Source organism: Dendrobates tinctorius, unplaced genomic scaffold, assembly GCF_039654945.1.
Source record: "Dendrobates tinctorius isolate UK_male_01 unplaced genomic scaffold, ASM3965494v1 ptg000115l, whole genome shotgun sequence".
Classification (NCBI taxonomy): domain Eukaryota; kingdom Metazoa; phylum Chordata; class Amphibia; order Anura; family Dendrobatidae; genus Dendrobates; species Dendrobates tinctorius.
The window spans coordinates 8925015-8948277 of NW_027361783.1; positions in this window are offsets into that span (position 1 = coordinate 8925015).

Sequence of the window (23263 nt, forward strand, 5' to 3'; positions counted from 1 at the left end):
TTTACGACCACTCTTTGGGTCCGATCACTAAGCCAGTTATGAATCCACCTTACAGTTGCCTTGTCCATTCCATACTTAGTCATTTTTTCAATAAGGATTGTGTGACATCGGCGGTTGTGCCCGCCGATGCCCCATCAGCGGCGGCAGCCGCCGCAGCCTCTCCTCACCACCGTCCGTGCGTGCGCCTGTCTTGCCTTCCCTCCTGCTGCACGCACCGGCCTTAGGTTGCGGGCGCGCGCCCGTCCGTCCTCGGCATCTGGCCGTGGGAGGCGCTGAGGGGCCGGGCTTGAGGAGCTCTTCCGGGCGCTGAGGTACTTCAGGCGTCCTCCCTAGGAGGAGGGTGCCTGGTGATTGTGTGGATCTCCCGCACCGTTCTGGCCGCACTCCTATTTCCTTGTGCTCCTTCTTGGTGCTCGTCGCAGCATCTATTCTGTGTTGTGTCCGTCCCTCTTCCTAGCCTCGTTTCCCCTGGTCCGTTCTGTCCTCCCTGTCTGTCCCTGCCTGCTGGTATTCTTTCCCCAGTCTGTTCCCTGTCCTCCTGCTCTCCCTGTCTACTCCAGTCCGGACACTCTTGCTTAACTTCCCCTAAGGTTTCCTCGTCTGTCCGTCTCCCCGCTGTTCCTCGCCCTGTCGCCCCATGGGCTTCTCTGCTGGGTTCCCCCCTCCTCTGATACTCCCACCTAGGAACTCTTGTCTTAGTCCGTAGTTCCTTGTCCTGCCTCGAGCCTGGCTTCTCCCTGGGCCATCATTCTTGGTACCTGCTGTCGTGGTTCTGACCCCTGTGGTCTTGCCTCTAACGATCCCTGTATAGGGGTTGGTCATCACCTGGCGTGCTCGGCCCAGGGGCTCCGGATCCGCGACCCAGAGGGTCCACTCTCAGACGTAGTTTGCTCCTGAGCGTCACAGATTGTATGAGATACTATGTCAAATGCTTTGCTGAAGTCAAGATATACTATATCTACAGCATTTCCTTGATCCACCCAATCAGTGATTCCATCATAGAAGGAAATTAAGTTAGTCTGACATGACTTATTAGTTACAAACCCATGCTGACTCTGTTTAATCACTTCATTCTTATCCAGGTACTGACATACATGTTGTTTAATAATTTGTTCAACGATCTTTCCTGGTATCGAAGTCAGACTCATCGACCGATAGTTGCCTGGGTCCATAAACTCAGCCATGCGTGCAAGACTGCTAACTGTCAATACTTCCGTGTCCTCACAAAGAGGACGACTGACAATGCTCTCCTCCTCCTTGTTCTCAGGACTCCACGACTTTCGACTATCTTCAGTAATATAATTGTAAATACATCATTGTAAATACATTATTGTAAATACACCCCTGTAGTTTTTATCTTCCCCCACCTCATTGTAGATTGTAAGTTGTCACGAGCAGGTTTGTTTTTTTGGGTTTAATTATTGTTATCGTTGTTACTTAGTGTAGATTGTAAGCTGTCTCGAGCAGGGTCGTTTTATTTTGGTTTAATTATTGTATTATTGTTATCATTGTTACTTAGGACTGTTGTGTTTGAAACTGTTAAACTGTAAATATGTTTGCGCTACATAAGTAACTATAAATATTCATATAGAACACAGAAACAGGATGGAGACATTAATTATGACGTCTTTGACATTCACCATCTTGGTGGATTCCTCAAAGTTTTGGAGGATGGTACATAGGTCTGACATCCATGTCCACTCCTGAGATCTTATGTGTGAAGTCAGAACTGAATACCGACAACCTTGTTGATGCTGGTAGACTAGTCACCAACTGCCCTCTTCTGCTCACAAATCCTTTCCAACATCTGAAGTGGAGAGTTCCAATGCCTGGGGACATCACACACCAGTGTGTGAGCCAGAAGCTGCAAGAGCTGTTAAGCACGGCAAGGGCGGATGAAGCTGTAGCTGACTTTCCAAAATGGGTACGCATAGCGTTGTACTTTTCCTAGCAGATCTGGCAGCTCCGTGTCACTTTTCAGAAAACGTTGACCAATGAGTTTAAGTGCAGGAGCCAGGCATGGCACGTGTGTGAGCGCGCCTCGCCACAGAGCAGCCACCAGGTTCCAGCCATTGTCACACACAACCATGCCTGGCTGTGGGTTCAGTGGTGTCAGCCACAGATCTGCCTGATCTTTCAGAGCTGTCTACAACTCTTCATCACTGAAAATACCAGCGAACAAGAAGTTTGCGGTAAAAAATTTACTGAAAAATATTAAGGACACAATACATAATAAAAACACCATATATAAGGGCTTCCATAACAGATGGTGCAGTACCAGGTAATGACGCTCTATATGATGCCCATAGTGCAAAGTATGCATAAAAAGTGCTTTAAGGTAAGCAAACAAGGGCAGGAAGAGCTTACCAGATGTAGCTACATCTGGCATGGGGGTCCCCTCTCTTAACCCTTCAACACTTGGTAAGCTCTTCCTCCCTTGTTTGTTTACATTAAAGCACTTTTTTATGCATACTTTGTACTATGGGCATCATATAGAGTGTCCTTACCTGGTACTGCACCATGTGTTATGGAAGCCCTTATATATGGTGTTTAAAATGATGGCGTTATGAATCCATAAACATGAGCTTCAAACTCCTTGTTCTCTGGTATTTTCAATTGTATTGGGAGTAGGTAACAGGTGTTTGGGTGGTTTTTACTGTGCATCCACCCTATAATACCAATTATGCAGCTGGGTTGCCTGACAACTCTTCATCATTGTGCGGTTTGTCACCAAAGCATAATAGCTTCAGCAGCCTGTTGCCGCTTGGATGAGGCAGTGCTGCAGTGCTTCCAGCTTGTGACTGATGTGATACTTTTGGAGATGGAGGCTGAAGAGGAGGTGGAGGAGGAGGTGCAGGAGCTGTAGATTGTGGGGGCAACCCAGATTGATGTAGGGCCCGCAATACTCAGGGTTCGGAAGTCGTGCACCATACCAAGGTCGGAGTGGGTCCCAGCTTCCACTATTTTAACCCAGTGTGCCCTCAGTGAGATGTAGCATCCATGACTACAAGCACTTGTCCATGTGTTTGTGGTTAGGTGGACTTTCCAAGTAACAGCATTGTGGAGGGAATGGGTAATGTTGTGGGACACGTGCCTATGTAATGCTGGGACTGCACACTGGGACAAATAGTCCCGCATGTTCGTGGCCTCGCAGTGACCCTCGACTCTGCCCTCTCTTTCAAGCAACAAATCCAAGCCCTTGCCTCCTCCTGCCCACTACAACGCAAAAACATTTACTGGATCCGTAAATTCCAAGAAACTTCAAAAATGTTTGTGCACGCCCTCATGATCTCCTGCCTTGACTATTGCAACCTTCTAGTCTCTGGCCTCCCCTCTAGCACTCTTGCACCACTCAAATCTATCCTAAAATCTGCTGCCAGAGTAATCCAACTGTCCCTCCATTATTCCCCAGCCTCTTTTCTCTGCCAGGCCCTTCACTGCCTTCCTATTGCCCATAGGCTACATTTCAAAACCATAACTATAACATACACAGCCTTCCACAACCTGTCTCCTCCATACATCTGTGTTATGGTCTCCCAATGTCCGACTGGGTCATGACTTCTTCTACGCTAACCCAGTGTGCTGTCAGCAAGATGTACCATCCCCTGCCCACAAGGACATGTTGTGACGTCAGACAGGGAGAAATTGTGGTGGGTGGGGACAGAGTACCTTGTGATGGTCACCGCCATCTGGTTGCGGAAAGATTCCATCTACCAGGAGCCTAAAATGCAACCTTTTCAGCGCAAGCAGAGAGAAAGGTGTGAATTTAGTACTGTGGCGTTGACTGCGTATTTCCGCTTGTGTTCCAAGGACTGGGGTATGGACAACTGAACGCTTCGTTGGGACAAGGACGTGGACGTGCTTGTTAATGGTGCTAGTTGAGTTTGTGTGCAACTACAGATGCAGGACAGGAGGCATCTTTGAATGCAGCATGGACAGGGGATTGGCTTGCACGCACAACAGCGGAAGAAGCACTGGTATCACCCGCAGACACTGTTCATGAAGCCTGGTGTTCAACCAACAAAGTCAGGTGCTTTGCTACCATGTGTCTGATCATGCTGGTGGTGGTAAGACTGGTAGTTTTGCTAACCCTACTGATGCGGGCATAGTCGGTGGTGCAAATGGCCTTTTTTGGGTTATCGGTAGAGTCTTTAAAAAACAGCAAGACTATTAGGGGGACACTCATTGTCTCCCCCTACCACACCACCTCCTCACCTCGACACCTGTTGTTCGGTGTTCCCCAAGGCTCAGTTCTAGGACCCATACTCTTCTCCATCTACACCTTCAGCCTGGGACAGCTGATGTAACGGCACGGTTTGCAATATTATCACTATGCTGATGACACGCAGATCTACCTATGTGTACCTGACATCACCTCCTTACTGACCAAAATGACACACCTTCCCACTATATCATTCTTCTTTTCTGCTTGCTTTCAAAAAGTGGACATGGACAAATCAGAATGCATCATCTTTCAATCATCTCACGCTGAGTAGACATGAAAGCTGTGTATGCATCATTCGGTACCACTTTAGTAAGAGGGAAACATTGCCCAAGAGAAAATGATTTTCCAGGTGGGTTGGGGTTGGGATTAGGGTTAGGCTTGTGGTTGGGTTGGGATTAGGGTTAGGGGTGTGTTGGGGTTAGGGTTGTGGTTAGGGTTATGATTAGGGTTGGGATTAGGGTTAGGGGTGTGTTGGGGTTAGGGTTGGAGATAGAATTGAGGGGTTTCCACTGTTTAGGTGCCAACATTTATTCCAGCCAATTTTGAGTTCAAAAAGTCAAACAGTGCTCCCTTCATTCTGAGCCCCGACGTGTTCCCAATCAGTGGTTTACCCCCACATATGAGGTATCAGCGTACTCACATGTGGGGGGTTTTCACTGTTTAGGCACATTAGGGGCTCTGCAAATGTAACATGACGCCCGGAGACCATTCCATCATGTTGGCATTTCAAAATGGGGTAACTTGTGGGGAGTTTCTACTGTTTAGGCACATCAGGGGCTCTGCAAACGTACATGGCGCCCACAGACCATTCCATCGAATTCGGCATTTCAAAATGTCACTACTTCCCTTACGAGCCCCGCCGTGTGCCTGAATAGAGTCCCCCCCACATATGGGGTACCAGTGAACTCAGGACAAACTGTACAACAACTTTTGGGGTGCAATTTCTCCTGTTACCCTTGTGAAAATAAAAAATTTCCAGCTAAAAATCATTTTTTGAGGAAAAAATGATTTTTTTATTTTCACTGCTCTGCGTTATAAACTTCTGTGAAGCACCTGGGGGTTCAAAGTGCTCACTATGCATCTAGATAAGTTTCTTAGGGGTCTAGTTTCCAAAATGGGGTCATATGTGGGGGAGCTCCAAAGTTTAGGCACACAGGGGCTCTCCAAACACGACATGGTGTCCGCTAACGATTGGAGCTAATTTTCCATTCAAAAAGTCAAATGGTGCTCCTTCCCTTCTGAGCCCTGCTGTGCGCCCAAACAGTGGTTCCCCCCATATATTGGGTACCAGCATACTCAGGACAAACTGGACAACAACTTTTAGGGACATAATTTCTCCTGTTACCCTTGTGAAAATAAAAAATTGCGAGCTAAAAAAATTTTTTTTGAGTTTCCAAATTGGGGTAATTTGTGGGGGGTTTCCACTGTTTAGGCTCATCAGGGGCTCTGCAAATGTAACATGATGCCCGCAGACCATTCCATCAAGTTGGCATTTCAAAACATCACTACTTCCGAACCCCAACGTGTACCCAAACAGTGGTCCCCCTCAAATGTGGGGTACCAGCGTACTCAGAACAAACTGGACAACAACTTTTGTCGTCCAATTTATCCTGCTACCCTTGGGAAAATAAAAAATTGTGGGCTAAAAATCATTTTTTGAGGAAAAGAAAAGATTTTTTTATTTTCATGGCTCTGAATTATAAACTTATGTGAAGCACTTGGGGGTTAAAAGTGCTCACCACACATCTAGTTCAGTTCCTTAGGGGGTCAAGTTTCCAAAATGGGGTAACTTGTGGGGAGTTTCTACTGTTTAGGCACATCAGGGGCTCTGCAAACGTACATGGCGCCCACAGACCATTCAATCGAAGTCGGCATTTCAAAATGTCACTACTTCCCTTACGAGCCCCGCCGTGTGCCTGAATAGAGTCCCCCCCACATATGGGGTACCAGTGAACTCAGGACAAACTGTACAACAACTTTTGGGGTGCAATTTCTCCTGTTACCCTTGTGAAAATAAAAAATTTCCAGCTAAAAATCATTTTTTGAGGAAAAAATGATTTTTTTATTTTCACTGCTCTGCGTTATAAACTTCTGTGAAGCACCTGGGGGTTCAAAGTGCTCACTATGCATCTAGATAAGTTTCTTAGGGGTCTAGTTTCCAAAATGGGGTCATATGTGGGGGAGCTCCAAAGTTTAGGCACACAGGGGCTCTCCAAACACGACATGGTGTCCGCTAACGATTGGAGCTAATTTTCCATTCAAAAAGTCAAATGGTGCTCCTTCCCTTCTGAGCCCTGCCGTGCGCCCAAACAGTGGTTCCCCCCATATATGGGGTACCAGCATACTCAGGACAAACTGGACAACAACTTTTGGGGTCGAATTTCTCCTGATACCCTTGGGAAAACAAAAAAATCAGATTTTTTTTATTTTCATGGCTCTGCCACATATGGGGTATCTGTGTACTCAGGACAAATTGCACAACAGTGGTCCAATTTCTCCTGTTAGCCTTGTGAAAATAAAAAATAGCGGGCTAAAAAATTATTTTTGAGGAAAAAAAATTATTTTTTTATTTTCACTGCTCTGCATTATAACCTTCTGTGAAGCACTTGGGGGTTCAAAGTGCTCACCACACATCTAGATAAGTTCCTTGGAGCTAATTTTCCATTCAAAAATTCAAATGGCGCTCCTTCCCTTCCGGGCCCTGCCGTGCGCCCAAACAGTGGTTTATGACAACATATGAGATATCGGTGTACTCAGGAAAAATTGGCCAACAAATTTTAGGATCCATTTTATCCTGTTGCCCATGTGAAAATGAAAAAACTGAGGCTAAAAGAATTTTTTTGTGAAAAAAAGTACTTTTTTTTTTTTACGGATCAATTTGTGAAGCACCTGGGGGTTCAAAGTGCTCACTATGCATCTAGATAAGTTCCTTGGAGGGTCTAGTTTCCAAAATGGGACCACTTGCGGGGGAGCTCCAATGTTTAGGCACACAGGGACTCTCCAAATGCGACATGGAAACCGCTAAATATTCCAGCATATTTTCCCATTTCATTTTATTTACATTCTTTTGGTGTATGATTCCATGGATTTTTGTAAACTTTTTTAAGGAATTTTGTTTTTTTGAAGAGGTTTTCAGATGGCTGGGAGCTACCATATTCTTTATTGTTTTTCCCCTTCTAAATGTAATGTTCGGGGCTTGTGGAAATACATTTCGCAGGACATACCAATGATTTTTCAAAATTTAATTGATTTTTTGTTGTCTTTATTGTAGAATGTAAGAATAATATTCCATTTAGTCAATATCTCAGAATAAGGAAAAATAATAGTAGAGAACAGGATTATGTAGCACAAAGTTTGGAAAGGTGTGCATGTGTTTTTAATCGATGATAATTGATTGAAGGGTGGAACCTTTTTTTCCCCCTATATAAATGTGTCTCTTAAAGATATATATGATTTTACCGGATGAAGGCTAATTGTATGTATAGCCGAAATGCGTTGTGTTTTTATGTCTAATAATAAACTGGATATTCCTTGAAATATTCAGAGTAATTAATGAATCAGCTGGAAGCGCTCCTTGACAAACTGGAAATCCTTTTCTGCATTCGTAACAAAAAATAAAAATTGTTTCCAAAATTGTGCTGATGTAAAGTAGACATGTGGGAAATGTTATTTATTAAATATTTTGTGTCACATAACTCTCTGGTTTAACAGAATAAAAATTAAAAATTTGAAAATTTTTTACATTTTTGCCAAATTTCCGTCTTTTTTCACAAATAAACGCAAAAATTATCAATGTAAATCTACCACTAACATAAAGTCCAATATGTCACCAAAAAAAATCTCAGAATCGCTAGGATGCATTGAAGCATTCCTGAGTTATTACCTCATAAAGGGACACTGGTCAGAATTGCAAAAATGGCCAGGTCATTAAGGTAAAAAAAGGCTGGGTCATGAAGGGGTTAATAGGGGCCTGGGGTCAGAACCAGAGTGCTGAGTGGAATTGCTCTCACTTTCATACCAGGGATCCATTTAAGAGAGGCCTGGGGTCAGAACCAGAGCACTGAGTGGATTTGCCCTGACTTCCATACCGGGGATCCCTTTAAGAGAGGTTTGGAGTCAGAACCAGAGTGCAGAGTGGAACGGTCCTAGCTTCCATACCAGGGATCCCTTTAAGAGAGGTCTGGTGTCAGAACCAGAGCGCTGAATGGATTTGCTCTCACTTCCATACCAGTGATCCCTTTAAGAGGGAAGATGTGCCTATGGCACTATGGGATGGAGGAGGTGTGATGGGTATATGGGCACAGGAGGGGATGACTCCTTTCTGTCATGTTCTCTCTGCTCCTTTCTGGGGCGTAGACAATGGCTGGGAGCTTATGTTCCTGGGGATGCTAGACTTATCCCACCCGGTCAGTGTCTGCTGAGGTGTTGTGGAGTGGGAAAAGTGTTGGTCATAGCAACCAATCACAGCTCAGCTTCTTTTAAACAGCGCTGGTGAAATCAAAGATGCTTAGTGATTGGGTGGGGCTCTGTGGAGTGGGCGTGGCTGATGCACACATACATACACACATACATTCATTTTTATATATACCGTTGTGGCCAAAAGTATTGACACCCCTGCAATTCTGTCAGATAATACTCAGTTTCTTTCTGAAAATGATTGCAAGCACAAATTCTTTGGTATTATTATCTTCATTTAATTTGTCTTAAATGAAAAAAACACAAAAGAGAATGAAGCAAAAAGCAAAACATTGATCATTTCACACAAAACTCCAAAAATGGGCCAGACAAAAGTATTGGCACCCTCAGCCTAATACTTGGTTGCACAACCTTTAGCCAAAATAACTGCGACCAACCGCTTCCGGTAACCATAAATGTTGTGAGTTCATTTTCCCCTTCACCATTGAGGTCTGATGAACTCCCTCTTCTGGTGAAGGAAGGTAGTGAGGCTGATTACCAAGCACCTGAGCAGAATGATGATGACTGGGTGACTGGAATTGCTGACTGGATATAAGGCAGCCGACGCCCTTCTGCCTTGCGGGTGATTTCTCTGAGGGATTCTAGGAGACCAGTCTGATTCCTGCTCCTCAAAAGCGAAGTTTTCTGCTCTGCTTTTTGCATTTGTGTTTTGGTTTTGTTTTGCCTTGTTTTTCTGGATTTCTGCCATTCCCTGCTGGGGTGAGCTGAATTATTTTTTGCTCTGTCTTCAGAAAATACCTGAGTACTGATATAGCCTTTTTGAAGCCTAGCATCTTCAGGGCTTTTTTCCCTATCAGTCTGATGGCTCTTGTTTTGATAGGGTTTTTGGCGGATTGCAGACAGCAGCTTTTCTATCCTGTCCTATTTAGTTAGCTTGGGCCCCATCATTTGCTCAGCCTATTTTTCTATCTGTGTGAGTGTTTTTTCATCTTGCTTCACAGTCATTATATGTTGGGGGCTGCCTATTGCTTTGGGGTCTGCGCTGGGGCAGTTTAGATTTCCCTGTCTTTAGGCTATTTAGTTCTCCGGCTGTGATTGAGGAGTCTAGGGCACCGTAGGAACCCCCCACAGCTACTGCTAGTTGTTGTTGATAGGTTCAGGGGTCTTCAATCCGATAGCTGCCAACTTCTCTGGTTTTCTGGACTTAGCTAGTATTTCTGTTTTTGCCTCCTACGGTGACTCATTCATGACAGAATCACCCGCCATACCGCAGATCCTAGGGTACTCAATAGCAGGAAAGAATTGTAAAAAAAAAAAAAGTGTGTATATTTTTTCCTTTATATCTCTGAGGCCGTAGGGGGAATTTTTTTTTCTCTCAATGGAGATAAAACAATTGTCTGATCGTGTGGAGCAGCTCGCTGCGGAAGTGCGGGGAATTTCCGCCTACCTTGCTCATTCACATGCTGCTGAACCAAAGATCCCTACTCCTGATGTGTTTTTTGGGGATCGGTCTAAATTTTTGAATTTCAAAAATAATTGTAAATTATTTTTTGCCTTGAAGCCTAACTCATCAGGGAGCTCCGCGCAGCAGGTTAAAATTGTCATCTCTTTGCTGCGTGGCGATCCCCAGGAATGGGCGTTTTCTTTGAAACCAGATGATCCTATTCTGACTAATGTGAACGCATTCTTTCAAGCCTTGGGGTTGTTGTATGACGAACCTAATGCTATTGATCAGGCTGAAAAGACCCTGTTGGCATTGAGCCAGGGTCGAGATTCTGCAGAATTGTACTGTCAAAAATTCCGAAAGTGGGCGGTCCTTACTACCTGGAATGATAATGCCTTGGCAGCTCTCTTTCGGAAGGGTTTGTCAGAAGCCGTAAAAGATACTATGGTGGGATTTCCTGTTCCCTCTGGTCTTGACGATTCTATGTCATTAGCCATTCAGGTTGATCGGCGTTTACGTGAACGCAGGACTGCACAAGAGGTGTTGCCACCTGTTGAACAAATGTCTGAACCTATGCAATGTGATAGAGTTTTGTCCAGGGAGCAACGTCAGGAGTTCAGAAGGCGTAATAAGCTGTGTTTTTTTGGTGGAGATGCCTCGCATATTATTTCTGTCTGTCCTAAATGAGAGAAACGTTTTGCACACACGTTTTCTGTGGGTGGTGTTCAACCTAAGTTTCTTCTGGCAATTACTCTGATCTGCTCCCTGTCCACATTTTCCGCCAAGGCTTTTGTGGATTCGGGAGCAGTCCTGACCCCAATGGACTTGGATTTTGCTAAACGTTGTGGATTTCCTATGACACCTCTGCGGACGCCTATCCCTTTGAGGGGGATTGATGCTACTCCTTTGGCGAAAAATAAACCTGAGTTTAGGACCCAGGTGGTAATGTGGGTCGCCCCAGATCATCGAGAAAATTGCAGATTTTTGGTGTTGCATAATTTGCATGATACCATTGTTCTGGGGTTTCCCTGGTTGCAAATTCATAATCCACAGTTTTGGATTGGAAATGGTGAGTTGGGGTTGTCTGTGTGCCCTTAGTGAGGCTCCGGTTCTTTCCACCTCTCCTCAGTCGCATGATGTTCCTGACTATTTGGCGGACTTTTATGATGTATTTAGTGAGAATGAGTCTGCGTCTTTGCCTCCTCATAGGAGTTATGACTATGCAATTGAACTGAGCCCGGGGTGTAAATTTCCCAAGGGTCGGCTCTTCAATTTATCTGTACCCGAGCACGAGGCTATGCGATCCTATATTAAGGAGGCGTTGGAGAAGGGTCATATTAGACCATCCTCTTCACCCTTAGGTGCCGGGTTTTTTTTCGTGGCCAAAAAGAATGGTTCATTAAGGCCTTGTATTGATTATCGTGCCCTCAACAAAATTACTATTAAATATCAGTATCCGTTACCCCTGATTTCAGATCTATTCTCCAGAGTTAAAGTTGCTTGCTGGTTTACCAAGCTTGACCTTATCCGCATTAAGCATGGGGATGAATGGAAGACGGCGTTTAATACTCCGGAGGGACATTTTGAGTACCTGGTGATGCCTTTTGGGCTCACTAATGCCCCTTCTGTCTTCCAGTGCTTCATGAACGACATTTTCCGAGACTTTGTGGATAAATTTTTGATTATCTATCTGGATGATATTTTGATCTTCTCCAAGGATTGGGATTCTCATGTGGAACATGTTCGGACTGTGTTCCGGATCTTGAGGGAGAATTCCCTGTATGTCAAAGGATCAAAATGCCTTTTTGGGGTACAGAGGATTTCATTTTTGGGATTTATTTTGTCTCCGTCAACTATTGAAATGGACCCGGCCAAGATACAGGCCATTTATGATTGGGTTCAGCCCACTTCTTTGAAGGCCCTCCAGAAGTTTTTGGGTTTTGCTAATTTTTATCAGAAATTTATAGCAAAATTTTCTAGTATTGCCAAGCCATTGACTGATCTGACTAAGAAGGGTGCTGATGTGTTGAATTGGTCTCCAGAGGCTGTTTCTTCCTTTCAGGATCTGAAGCGAAGATTCACTTCTACCCCGGTTTTGCGGCAACCTGATGTCTCACTCCCGTTCCAAGTAGAGGTGGACGCTTCTGAGATTGGTGCAGGAGCTGTTTTGTCCCAAAAGGATCCTGTAACATCTAAAATTAATCCCTGTGCTTTCTTTTCCCGAAAGTTCTCTCCATCTGAACATAACTATGATGTGGGGAATCGGGAACTGTTAGCCATGAAATGGGCATTTGAGGAGTGGAGACATTGGTTGGAGGGAGCTAAACATCAAGTCGTGGTACTCACTGACCACAAGAATTTGATTTACCTGGAGTCGGCCAAATGCTTGAACCCTAGACAGGCTAGGTGGGCCTTGTTTTTTTACACGTTTTGATTTTGTGGTCTCTTTTCTTCCTGGCACTAAGAACGTTAAGGCAGACGCCCTCTCTAGGAGCTTCTCTGCTGATTCTCCTGTGGTGACCAAGCCTGCTACCATCTTAGGCGAAGGGGTAGTTCTTTCTGCCATCTCGCCCGATTTGAGACGTGCTCTGGAAGAGTTCCAGGAGGACAAACCTGAGCGTTGTCCCAGTGGAAAGTTGTATGTTCCTGACCAGTGGAAGAAGAGAGTGATGTCTGAAGTTCATTGCTCTGCATTTCCTGGTCATCCAGGATTTTTGGTACTAGAGATCTGGTGAGTCTGTCTTTTTGGTGGCCTGCCTTGTCTCGTGATGTCAGGAATTTTGTGCAGAACTGTGGGACTTGCTCCCGGTCTAAACCTTGTTCTCGCTCTAGTGGGTTGTTGATGCCTTTGCCGGTCCCCAGGAGGCCATGGACCCATATTTCAATGGATTTCATCTCTGATATGCCTGTCTCCCAGAGAATGACTGTTATTTGGGTGATTTGTGATAGGTTCTCTAAGATGGTTCATCTTGTACCACTCCCTAAGTTGCCATCTTCCTCTGAGTTGGTGCCCCTGTTTTTGCAACAGGTGGTTCGCTTGCACGGGATTCCTGAGAACATTGTATCTGACAGAGGAGTTCAGTTTGTGTCTAGATTTTGGAGGACTTTCTGTTCCAAGCTGGGAATTCAGTTGTCCTTCTCCTCTGCTTTTCACCCTCAGACCAATGGGCAGACGGAGAGAACAAACCAGACCTTGGAGTTGTATTTGAGATGTTTTATTTCCGCTGATCAGGATGATTGGGTTTCATTTTTGCCCTTGGCCGAATTTGCTTTAAATAATAGAGCTAGTTCTGCCACTTTGATGTCACTTTTTTTTGTAACTTTGGGTTTCATCCTCGATTTTCTTCAGGGCAGGTGGAGCCTTCTGCCTGCCCAGGTGTTGACACTGTAGTGGAGAGAATGCACCAGATCTGGGACCAAGTGGTGGATAAGTTCTCTCTCTCCCAGGAAAAGGCCCAGCGGTTTTCCAACCGACATAGGACCATTGGTCCCCAGTTTAAGGTTGGTGATATGGTTTGGTTATCATCAAAAAATATCGCTATGAAGGTGGCTTCTCCTAAGTTTAAGCCTAGATTTATTGGACCTTACAAGATTTTGGAGATTATTAATCCGGTCTCTTTTCGTTTGGCTCTTCCTGTCACATTTAAAATCCATAATGTGTTTCATAAGTCCTTGTTGAAGAGGTTTGTTGTACCAGTTGTTCCTGGGGTGGCACCTCCGGACCCTGTATTGGTTGAAGGTAACATGGAATATGAGGTAGAGAAGATACTGGATTTCCGTCTGGCTAGACGGAGACTCCAGTATTTGGTTAAGTGGAAGGGTTATGGTCAAGAGGATAATTCCTGGGTCTCTGCCTCTGATATTCATGCCAAAAGATTGGTGCGTGCCTTTCATCGGGCTCATCCTGATCGCCCTGGTGGCATGGATGATGGTTCGGTGACCCCTCCTCAAGGGGGAGGTACTGTTGTGAGTTCATTTTCCCCTTCACCATTGAGGTCTGATGAACTCCCTCTTCTGGTGAAGGAAGGTAGTGAGGCTGATTACCAAGCACCTGAGCAGAATGATGATGACTGGGTGACTGGAATTGCTGACTGGATATAAGGCACCCGACGCCCTTCTGCCTTGCGGGTGATTTCTCTGAGGGATTCTAGGAGACCAGTCTGATTCCTGCTCCTCAAAAGTGAAGTTTTCTGCTCTGCTTTTTGCATTTGTGTTTTGGTTTTGTTTTGCCTTGTTTTTCTGGATTTCTGCCTTCTACAGTGACTCATTCATAACACATCAATGAGTTTTTTACAATGCTCTGCTGGAATTTTAGACCATTCTTCTTTGGCAAACTGCTCCAGGTCCCTGATATTTGAAGGGTGCCTTCTCCAAACTGCCATTTTTAGATCTCTCCACAGGTGTTCTATGGGATTCAGGTCTGGACTCATTTGCTGGCCACCTTAGAAGTCTCCAGTGCTTTCTCTCAAACCATTTTCTAATGCTTTTTGAAGTGTGTTTTGGGTGATTGTCCTGCTGGAAGACCCATGACCTCTGAGGGAGACCCAGCTTTCTCACACTGGGCCCTACATTATGCTGCAAAATTTGTTGGTAGTCTTCTGACTTCATAATGCCATGCACACGGTCAAGCAGTCCAGTGCCAGAGGCAGCAAAGCAACAACAAAACATCAGGGAACCTGCGCTATGTTTGACTGTAGGGACCGTGTTCTTTTCTTTGAATGCCTCTTTCTTTCTCCTGTAAACTCTATGTTGATGCCTTTGTCCAAAAAGCTCCACTTTTGTCTCATCTGACCAGAGAACATTCTTCCAAAACGTTTTAGGCTTTTTCAGGTAAGTTTTGGCAAACTCCAGCCTGGCTTTTTTATGTCTCGGGTTAAGAAGTGGGGTCTTCCTGGGTCTCCTACCATACAGTCCCTTTTCATTCAGGCGCCGACGGATAGTACGGGTTGACACTGTTGTACCCTCGGACTGCAGGGCAGCTTGAACTTGTTTGGATGTTAGTCGAGGTTCTTTATCCAACATCTGCACAATCTTGCGTTGAAATCTCTTGTCAATTTTTCTTTCCCGTCCACATCTAGGGAGGTCAGCCACAGTGCCATGGGCTTTAAACTTCTTGATGACATTGCGCACGGTAGACACAGGAACATTCAGGTCTTTGTCCACCCTCTTTTTTTATGTTTGGTGTGGAATTATATCCAATTTGGCTTTAGGACAATTCTTTTTGTTTTTTTCATCTAAGTCAAATTAAATGAAGATAATACCAAAGAATTTGTGTTTGCAATCATTTTCAGGAAGAAACTGAGTATTATCTGACAGAATTGCAGGGGTGTCAATACTTTTGGCCACAACTGTATAGATTATGAAGGAAAAAATGTTTCTTAGACTTTTTCCCTTTAAAAAAATGTAGGTGTGGTTTGGTAGGACTTTTTATAAATCTGTAAAACCAGAGCAATAGTCTGATAACATTATAACATTATTCCTAGATGACATGATTGAGTCAGAAAGGCATGCAGGCATCTTCTCCATGCTGTTCCCAATTAGTTTTAGCTCTTTCCCATCCATTTCAGCTTTTCTCTCATGCCCCCAGACATGTTTGTTGGGTCCTACAGAAAATATTCGGCTTTCCCTTTGACTTGCATTGGATTCGTTATCCGCTATGAATACAAGAATATTAGAAATTATTCGTCCTGATTTTCCAGAATACAAATATTTCACTATTCGTCATCACTAATTAATTATTAATTCTTGAGAGAGGGAATGTTTTAAGGCATTTTTATTACTTACTGCAAAGTCAAAAGTTTACATACATTTCACCAGTATTTGGTACCATTGCACTTAAACTGAATGACTTGGGTCAAACATTTGGGATATCCTTCCACAAGCTTCTCAGAATAGTTGGTCGAAATTTGGGCCCATTCCTCTTGACAAAACTGGTGTAACTGCTCCAGGATTTCAGGTCACGTTGCTCGCACCTTCCTTTTAAACTTTGCCCATAAATTTTCAATAGGATTGAGATCAGGGCTTTGTGATGGCCACTCCAAAACATTGACTTTTTATTCTTAAGCCACTTTGTTACCATTTTTTGCAGTATGCTTTGGGTCATTGTCCATTTGCAAGACCCATTTCCACCCAAGCTTTAGCTTCCTGGCTGATGTCTTGAGATGTTGCTTCAGTATTGCCACATAATCTTCTTCTATCATGATGCCATCTATTTTGTAAAGTGCACCAGTCCCTCCTGCCGTAAAACAACCCCACAACATGATTCTGCCACCCCGTGTCTCACAGTTGGGATGGTGTTCTTAGGCTTCCAAGCTTCTCCCTTTTTCCTCCAAATGGAATTGTAAGAAGTATCATGCCACAGGTACCTGTTCTGTGCCAGTTCTGGAACTGTCGGGGCTGTCTTCTTCTGTTGTCTGGGGAAAGTTTAAGGGACCGGACCAATCCTGGCATGTGGAAGGAGGGGATATGGGTAAGGGGTTTCTGTCATCCGAGCAAGCCAAAGTCCGTGGGCTGCGCCCATTGTTCTGGTAAGGAAAAAAGATGGGACCCTGCGCTACTTTGTAGACTACCGGAAACTGAACGCTTGCACTGTGGAAGACTTGTACCCACCAACAAGAATCGAAGAATCACTGTCTGCCTTGGGAAAAGCAAAGTACTTCTCATTGTTAGATCTGGCCAGTGGATATTGGCAAGTGCCCATGTCCGAGCATGACCGGGCCAAGACAGCATTCATACGGCCTATGGGGTTGTTCAAGTTCAACTGGATGCCTTTCGGCCTTACCAATGCACCCAGGACCTTCCAATGATTGACCAAGAGATGTTTGGGAGACTTGAACTTCGAGGCTACCCGCATTTACTTTGATGACACCATCGTCTACATGGCCACCTTTGAGGAGAACTTAAAACGGCTGGAGCAAGTGTTGAGCCGACTACAGAGGCGTGGCCTGAAAGTAAAACCTCGGAAATGTCACCTCTTCCACAAGCAAATTGAATACTTTGGACATGTCTTCTCCGCTGAAGGAGTGAGACCATCGCGTGAGAAGATAGCAGCGATACATGATTGGCCAGGACAATGGCGGCAATGCAGGGACAGATTGAGGAGACGTCCAGAGGACACACGCTGGGGTGACCCTGTGACAACTGGGTGCAGCATCAACAAGAAGATGGGGAACTCGCTCAGATGAGGCAATGGGTGGCCTTGAAGCAACTTCCCAGCCAAAGAGAGAGATATGCTCCTGTCCCCGGGAGCCCTACAGATCCTTCGGCAGTGGGAGAGGCTTCAGTTGGAAGATGGTCTGTTGTATAGGAAGGTGCAGTTGGCACAAGAGTTGGGGTTCACTTAGCAAGTGGTGCTCACAGAAAAGTTGCTCCAATAGGTGGCCAAAGAAGTTCATGAAAGAAGAGCCCACATTGGCCCAGAAAAGACGTTCCAGTGGCTGCAGAAGTTGGTCTACCATCCTCGACTGAAAGCAGCAGTATATGAAGCTTGTCAGCAATACAGGAACTGTGAGTTAGCAAAGCCCCCAGAACAGAGAGCTCCTACGCAAACCATCGTGACTTCTGCTTCCCTAGAAGTGTTGATGATTGACTACTTGACTGTGGGCCCCACCCACTTTGGATATGAACATGGTCTGGTAATGACTGATCATTTCACCAAATTCGAGGTGGTGATTCCAACCCGGAATCAGACTGCTGAGTCGCCAGCACAGGCCATTTGCACTTCATCCGAGTGTACAGTTGTCTAAAGAGGATTCACTCTGACTAAGGCGCCTGCTTTCAAGGATGGGTTATGGAAGAATTGAGTCGCCTGTATCGTATTGAGAAATCCAGGAAGACACCCTACCATCCCCAAGGGAATGGAGCCTGCGAGCGTTTCAATCGGACGCTGATTCAGATGCTGAGAACTCTGGAGGAAGACTGGAAAGTTCGCTGGCCTGAATTTGTAGCTAAATTAATCTGGGTGTACAACAATCAGGTGCACAGTATGACTGGATATACACCATAAACCCTACTGTTCAGCCAGAAGGGGCGAGAAATCAGAGTTGTAATTGGATCCAGATGAGGACTACCCACGGACGGGAGTGTCCACTTGGGTCCCCGAACATCGTCACCAGTTGCAGACTCTATATCGGCTTGGCAGCCAAGTTTCGGGAACTTGAACATCATGAAGTGAGTCCCCTGCAAGGGCAGCTCTTCTTAAAGCCGGAGACCGAATGTTGGTCTGAGACACATGTCCTTGAGGCAAGCTGGAGTGTCTGTGGGAAAAGACTCCATATTGGGTAAAACGCCGGATCGGATCTGAGGGTCCCGTCTATGAGGTTCAGCCTGAGGGGAAAGAAAGCGCTCCCACTGTAGTAGTTCATCAGAACATGTTACGTCCGAGATCCCGATCAAAACAGAGAGAACACCAGTTGTTCCTGAAACACTACCCTCCACAGCTGTTGACTATGATGAGGGAGAATACTCCGACCAGCCGCCCATCAACCCAGAAGAGGAACCGGAACTTGAAGCTCCCGATTTAGCTGTTCCATTTAACCTGAACGCGTCCCCGTCTTCGCCTGCTCAACCTGACTCCACTACTTAACCTGATTCCACTACTCCACCTGTTTCCACTACTCAACCTGATTTACGCTGCACAGAACGGACAACAGCAGGAATACCACCCAACCGATACAAACAAGACCAATTTATTTGGCAGTTGATCATCCAAGAGATGGAGCAATGTCAATGTTTACTGCAAAAAACTCTCACCTGTAGAATGGTAAACTAAAGGAGAGGGGGAGTGTAAGAAGGACCGTGCCGTGGGTACCTCTTCTGTGCCAGTTCCGGAACTGTCGGGGCTGTCTCCTCTGTTGTCCGGGAGAAAGCTTAAGGGACCAGACCAATCCTGGCATGTGGAAGCAGGGGGTATGGATAAGGGGTTACAATCTCTGCGCGCGCGGAAGCAGGCGGACCTGTTGTGAACAGACAGCGTGCAGCAGGGACCAGCGAGTGCTCTGGCCCTTGAGCATTCGTACAGCGCAGGCGCACGCCCGAGCATCGCCGCCGCCACTGGCAGAGACTTTGAGGAGATACGTGCAGTGTGCCTGTTGGTCGCCATGAAGCAAGGTGCCAAATGCTCCGGGCCTGTGAGTACTGTGCGCGTGCCGCCTCAGAGAGACCGGGTGCAGGACCGTTATCTGCTCCCCGATTCCCCAGTGTTTATCTGCCGGACCACGGTGGGCGCAGACCGTGTAGTGGCCCGCACTCCCATGGCCACATCAGCACATGGACTAGGTGTTCAGCGGAAGGTACCGGAGACCAACCGCTGCCACCAGAAGACGGACCCTCGCTACCTTCAGGACAAGTGTCGCGCCAGCCATTGTTAGCAACATCACCTGCTCTGTAATTCATCCCATCCTGAGAAAACATCTGACAGGATTTCTATCGCACAAGAACTGCTAACACCCTTTCTACTGTTCTTTAACTCTTAAACATAGTACCCATGCCCATTCTCCTTGCGGAAGGGACTCCACATAATATATGAACATACTGATTTTATAGTCATGCAAGACAGAAGAACGGAGTAACCATAAACCACGAGAAGAATTTTTTTTCTTTCCGTGCATTCTTCTGTGCATTTCTGGGTCCATCTTATCCTGTCTCATCACTCTGTGGGTAATATTATGAGCATTGGTGCTTTTGTGTTGTGATTTTAATTGTTTTTCTTGTGTTTGTCTTTTTTAGTTATCATCAAACATTTATATTTCTTCTTATGCTCTTCTATGAGTCAGTTCCCTGATGCCTTCATTATAGTTTGTCGGACCAACGGCTATAGTATGCCACGGATATTATCTTCTACTAAATATTGAGAAGAAATTGGACTTCAGCATAATGGATACATCAGATGGACTAATGACTCCCTGGAATAATATAGGGTTAATATTTCCCTTTTTAACTTTCGAACTATGGAATAAGGAAAATCATTATGGGAGGGTGGCATTATTGCCTATTTTGTGGTGAAAACGGAATAAATGTTTTGATGTTATGTTTATATAGAGAATGGAGCACTTCTGTGTTTCATGGTCGGATTGTAGATACATCTTTGTCCAATTGTATGCATATTTTCTGTCTTGTTATTCCTCCCTCCCTCTTCCATATTATGTTCACTATCTTTACGGTATAGGAATTTCGTGGCATGCACTAATAGTAATGATGTTGATTTTTGGTTATATACTATAATAATACTGTGGGTACATTTTCACTGTGCGCTTATGTTTGTATCAGTTTGATCCTTTGTTCTTTTATAGCATAGTATTCAGCTAACACGTCTTACTTCATAAGGACAAATTAAATGACACCTCCATCATGGCTGCCCACAGTAGGTCTCCATTAAAATGGCGCTGGTCGTGTGCGCATGCGCAATGCAGCCGGCTTCGGCACGCAGTGTTCCGGCCATCTAATATGAATCACATGCATTCTGATGATGTCTTACTGGGTGCTTTTCACCACGCATGCGTGACTCTTTGATGGCAACGGGTCATTTTGCGGATGCCGCCCAGCCTCACTGGGCTTGTGCCGCTGTGATTACTGGCACCTGGGACTCTGTGTTGTGTGTGTGTGCATATATATATATATATATATATATATATATATATGAGTAGGTGACGCTAGACAGACACTTCCCCTTGATAAAGCTGTGGCGAAACGTGCGTCGGGGTCGAGTGAGGCGTTCCCCTCCCTATACTGTCAACATGGTTAAGTGGCAATAATATCCCAGATAGTATGGGTATTGTCCCTTTGTGATTAGCGTTGATTTGCGGGCACGGTGCAACTGCAAGCATTATACTGCGATTATTTGATTTAGCACCCTGGTGTAGTCTTCATTGATTTAGCTCGGGCATGTTGCAATATATTTGTGCTCACTAGGGATTGCTTGGCAGTTACACCACTTCCTGCCTTACCTATTATCTATGGGGTTGACCTCTCGCTTGTTTTTTCTGGAATGCTTCTCCAAATCATCTCATGTATATTTATAAATGTTTGATAAATTTTAATATATTACAATAAAGATTTGTTTTTCATGCATCTTATAAAATTCTTCTCGTGGTTTATGGTTACTCCGTTCTTCTGTCTTGCATGCTGCTGGGGGTACACTCCACTGTTATCTACTGGCCCTCACGTTGGGTGGGAGAACATTAGTGGTATTAAGCTGGTTCCTGGCCACATGTGACAATTATGCTCGTTTTGAAGATTTCTTTGATAATGATTTTATAGTCACTACACTATATGTAGATCAAGAAGTGCTTCCAAGGTATTAATGAAACAAGTAATCTTTATTTGAACAGCTTAAAATATATGTAAATGCAAAGAATAATTGTAAAAAGTGGTGTCTCAAATCAAACATATATATATATATATATGAAGAGGTCAGCTGAAGCAGAACACATAAATACCCAGGGAATTACACATATCAGGTGGCAAATGGATTAGTTCAATTATCCAGAATGCAGTATAGAACACTGACTATTATATTAAATTAGCAAATGCAGCTACTATCTAATATTGGCACAGAGACAGTACATCCACATATATATATATACACTCACTGGCCACTTTATTAGGTACACCTGTCCAACTGTGTGTTAAGACTTAATTTCTAATCAGCCAATCACATGGCGGCAACTCAGTGCATTGAGGCATGTAGACATGGTCAAGACAATCTCCTGCAGTTCAAACCGAGCATCAGTATGGGGAAGAAAGGTGATTTGAGTGCCTTTGAAAGTGGCATGATTGTTGGTGCCAGAAGGGCTGGTCTGAGTATTTCAGAAACTGCTGATCTACTGGGATTTTCACGCACAACCATCTCTAGGGTTTACAGAGAATGGTCCGAAAAAGAAAAAAAAACCAGTGAGCGGCAGTTCTGTGGCCGGAAATGCCTTGTTGATGCCAGAGGTCAGAGGAGAATGGGCAGACTGGTTCGAGCTGATAGAAAGGCAACAGTGACTCAAATTGCCACCCGTTACAACCAAGGTAGGCAGAAGAGCATCTCTGAACGCACAGTGCGTCGAACTTTGAGGCAGATGGGCTACAGCAGCAGAAGACCACACTGGGTACCACTCCTCTCAGCTAAGAACAGGAAACTGAGGCTAAAATTTGCACAAGCTCATCGAAATTGGACAGTAGAAGATTGGAAAAACGTTGCCTGGTCTGATGAGTCTCGATTTCTGCTGTGACATTCGGATGGTAGGGTCAGAATTTGGCGGAAACAACATGAAAGCATGGATCCATCCTGCCTTGTATCAACGGTTCAGGCTGGTGGTGGTGGTGTCATGGTGTGGGGAATTTTTTCTTGGCACTCTTTGGGCCCCTTGGTACCAATTGAGCATCGTTGCAACGCCACAGCCTACCTGAGTATTGTTGCTGACCATGTCCATCCCTTTATGACCACAATGTACCCAACATCTGATGGCTACTTTCAGCAGGATAATGCGCCATGTCATAAAGCTCGAATCATCTCAGATTGGTTTCTTGAACATGACAATGAGTTCACTGTACTCAAATGGCCTCCTCAGTCACCAGATCTCAATCCAATAGAGCATCTTTGGGATGTGGTGGAACGGGAGATTCGCATCAGGGATGTGCAGCCGACAAATCTGCGCCAACTGTGTGATGCCATCATGTCAATATGGTCCAAAATCTCTGAGGAATGCTTCCAGCACCTTGTTGAATCTCTGCCACGAAGAATTGAGGCAGTTCTGAAGGCAAAAGGGGGTCCAACCCCTTACTAGCATGGTGTACCTAATAAAGTGGCCAGTGAGTGTATATAAATACAGTTGATCCACATTATCATCATAGGCACAGAATTGTAATCAAGGTCATGGATTCAGCCTAAATATATTAAAGTGAATGTGCAAAAGAAAAAGTACAATGTTCATGCTAGGTATTAAAGGGAATCTGTCACCCTTTTTTTTGACTATCAGCTGCCGGCACTGACATCAGGGGCTTATCTACAGCATTCTGTAATGCTGTAGATAAGCCCCCGATGTAACCTGAAAGATAAGAAAAACACGTTAGATTATACTCACGGGAGGGGGCGGTCCGGTCCAATGGGTGTCGCGATCCGGTCCGATGCCTCCCATCTTCATACGATGCCGGCCTCTTCTTCCCTTACTGTAGTGGCTCCGGCACAGGCACAC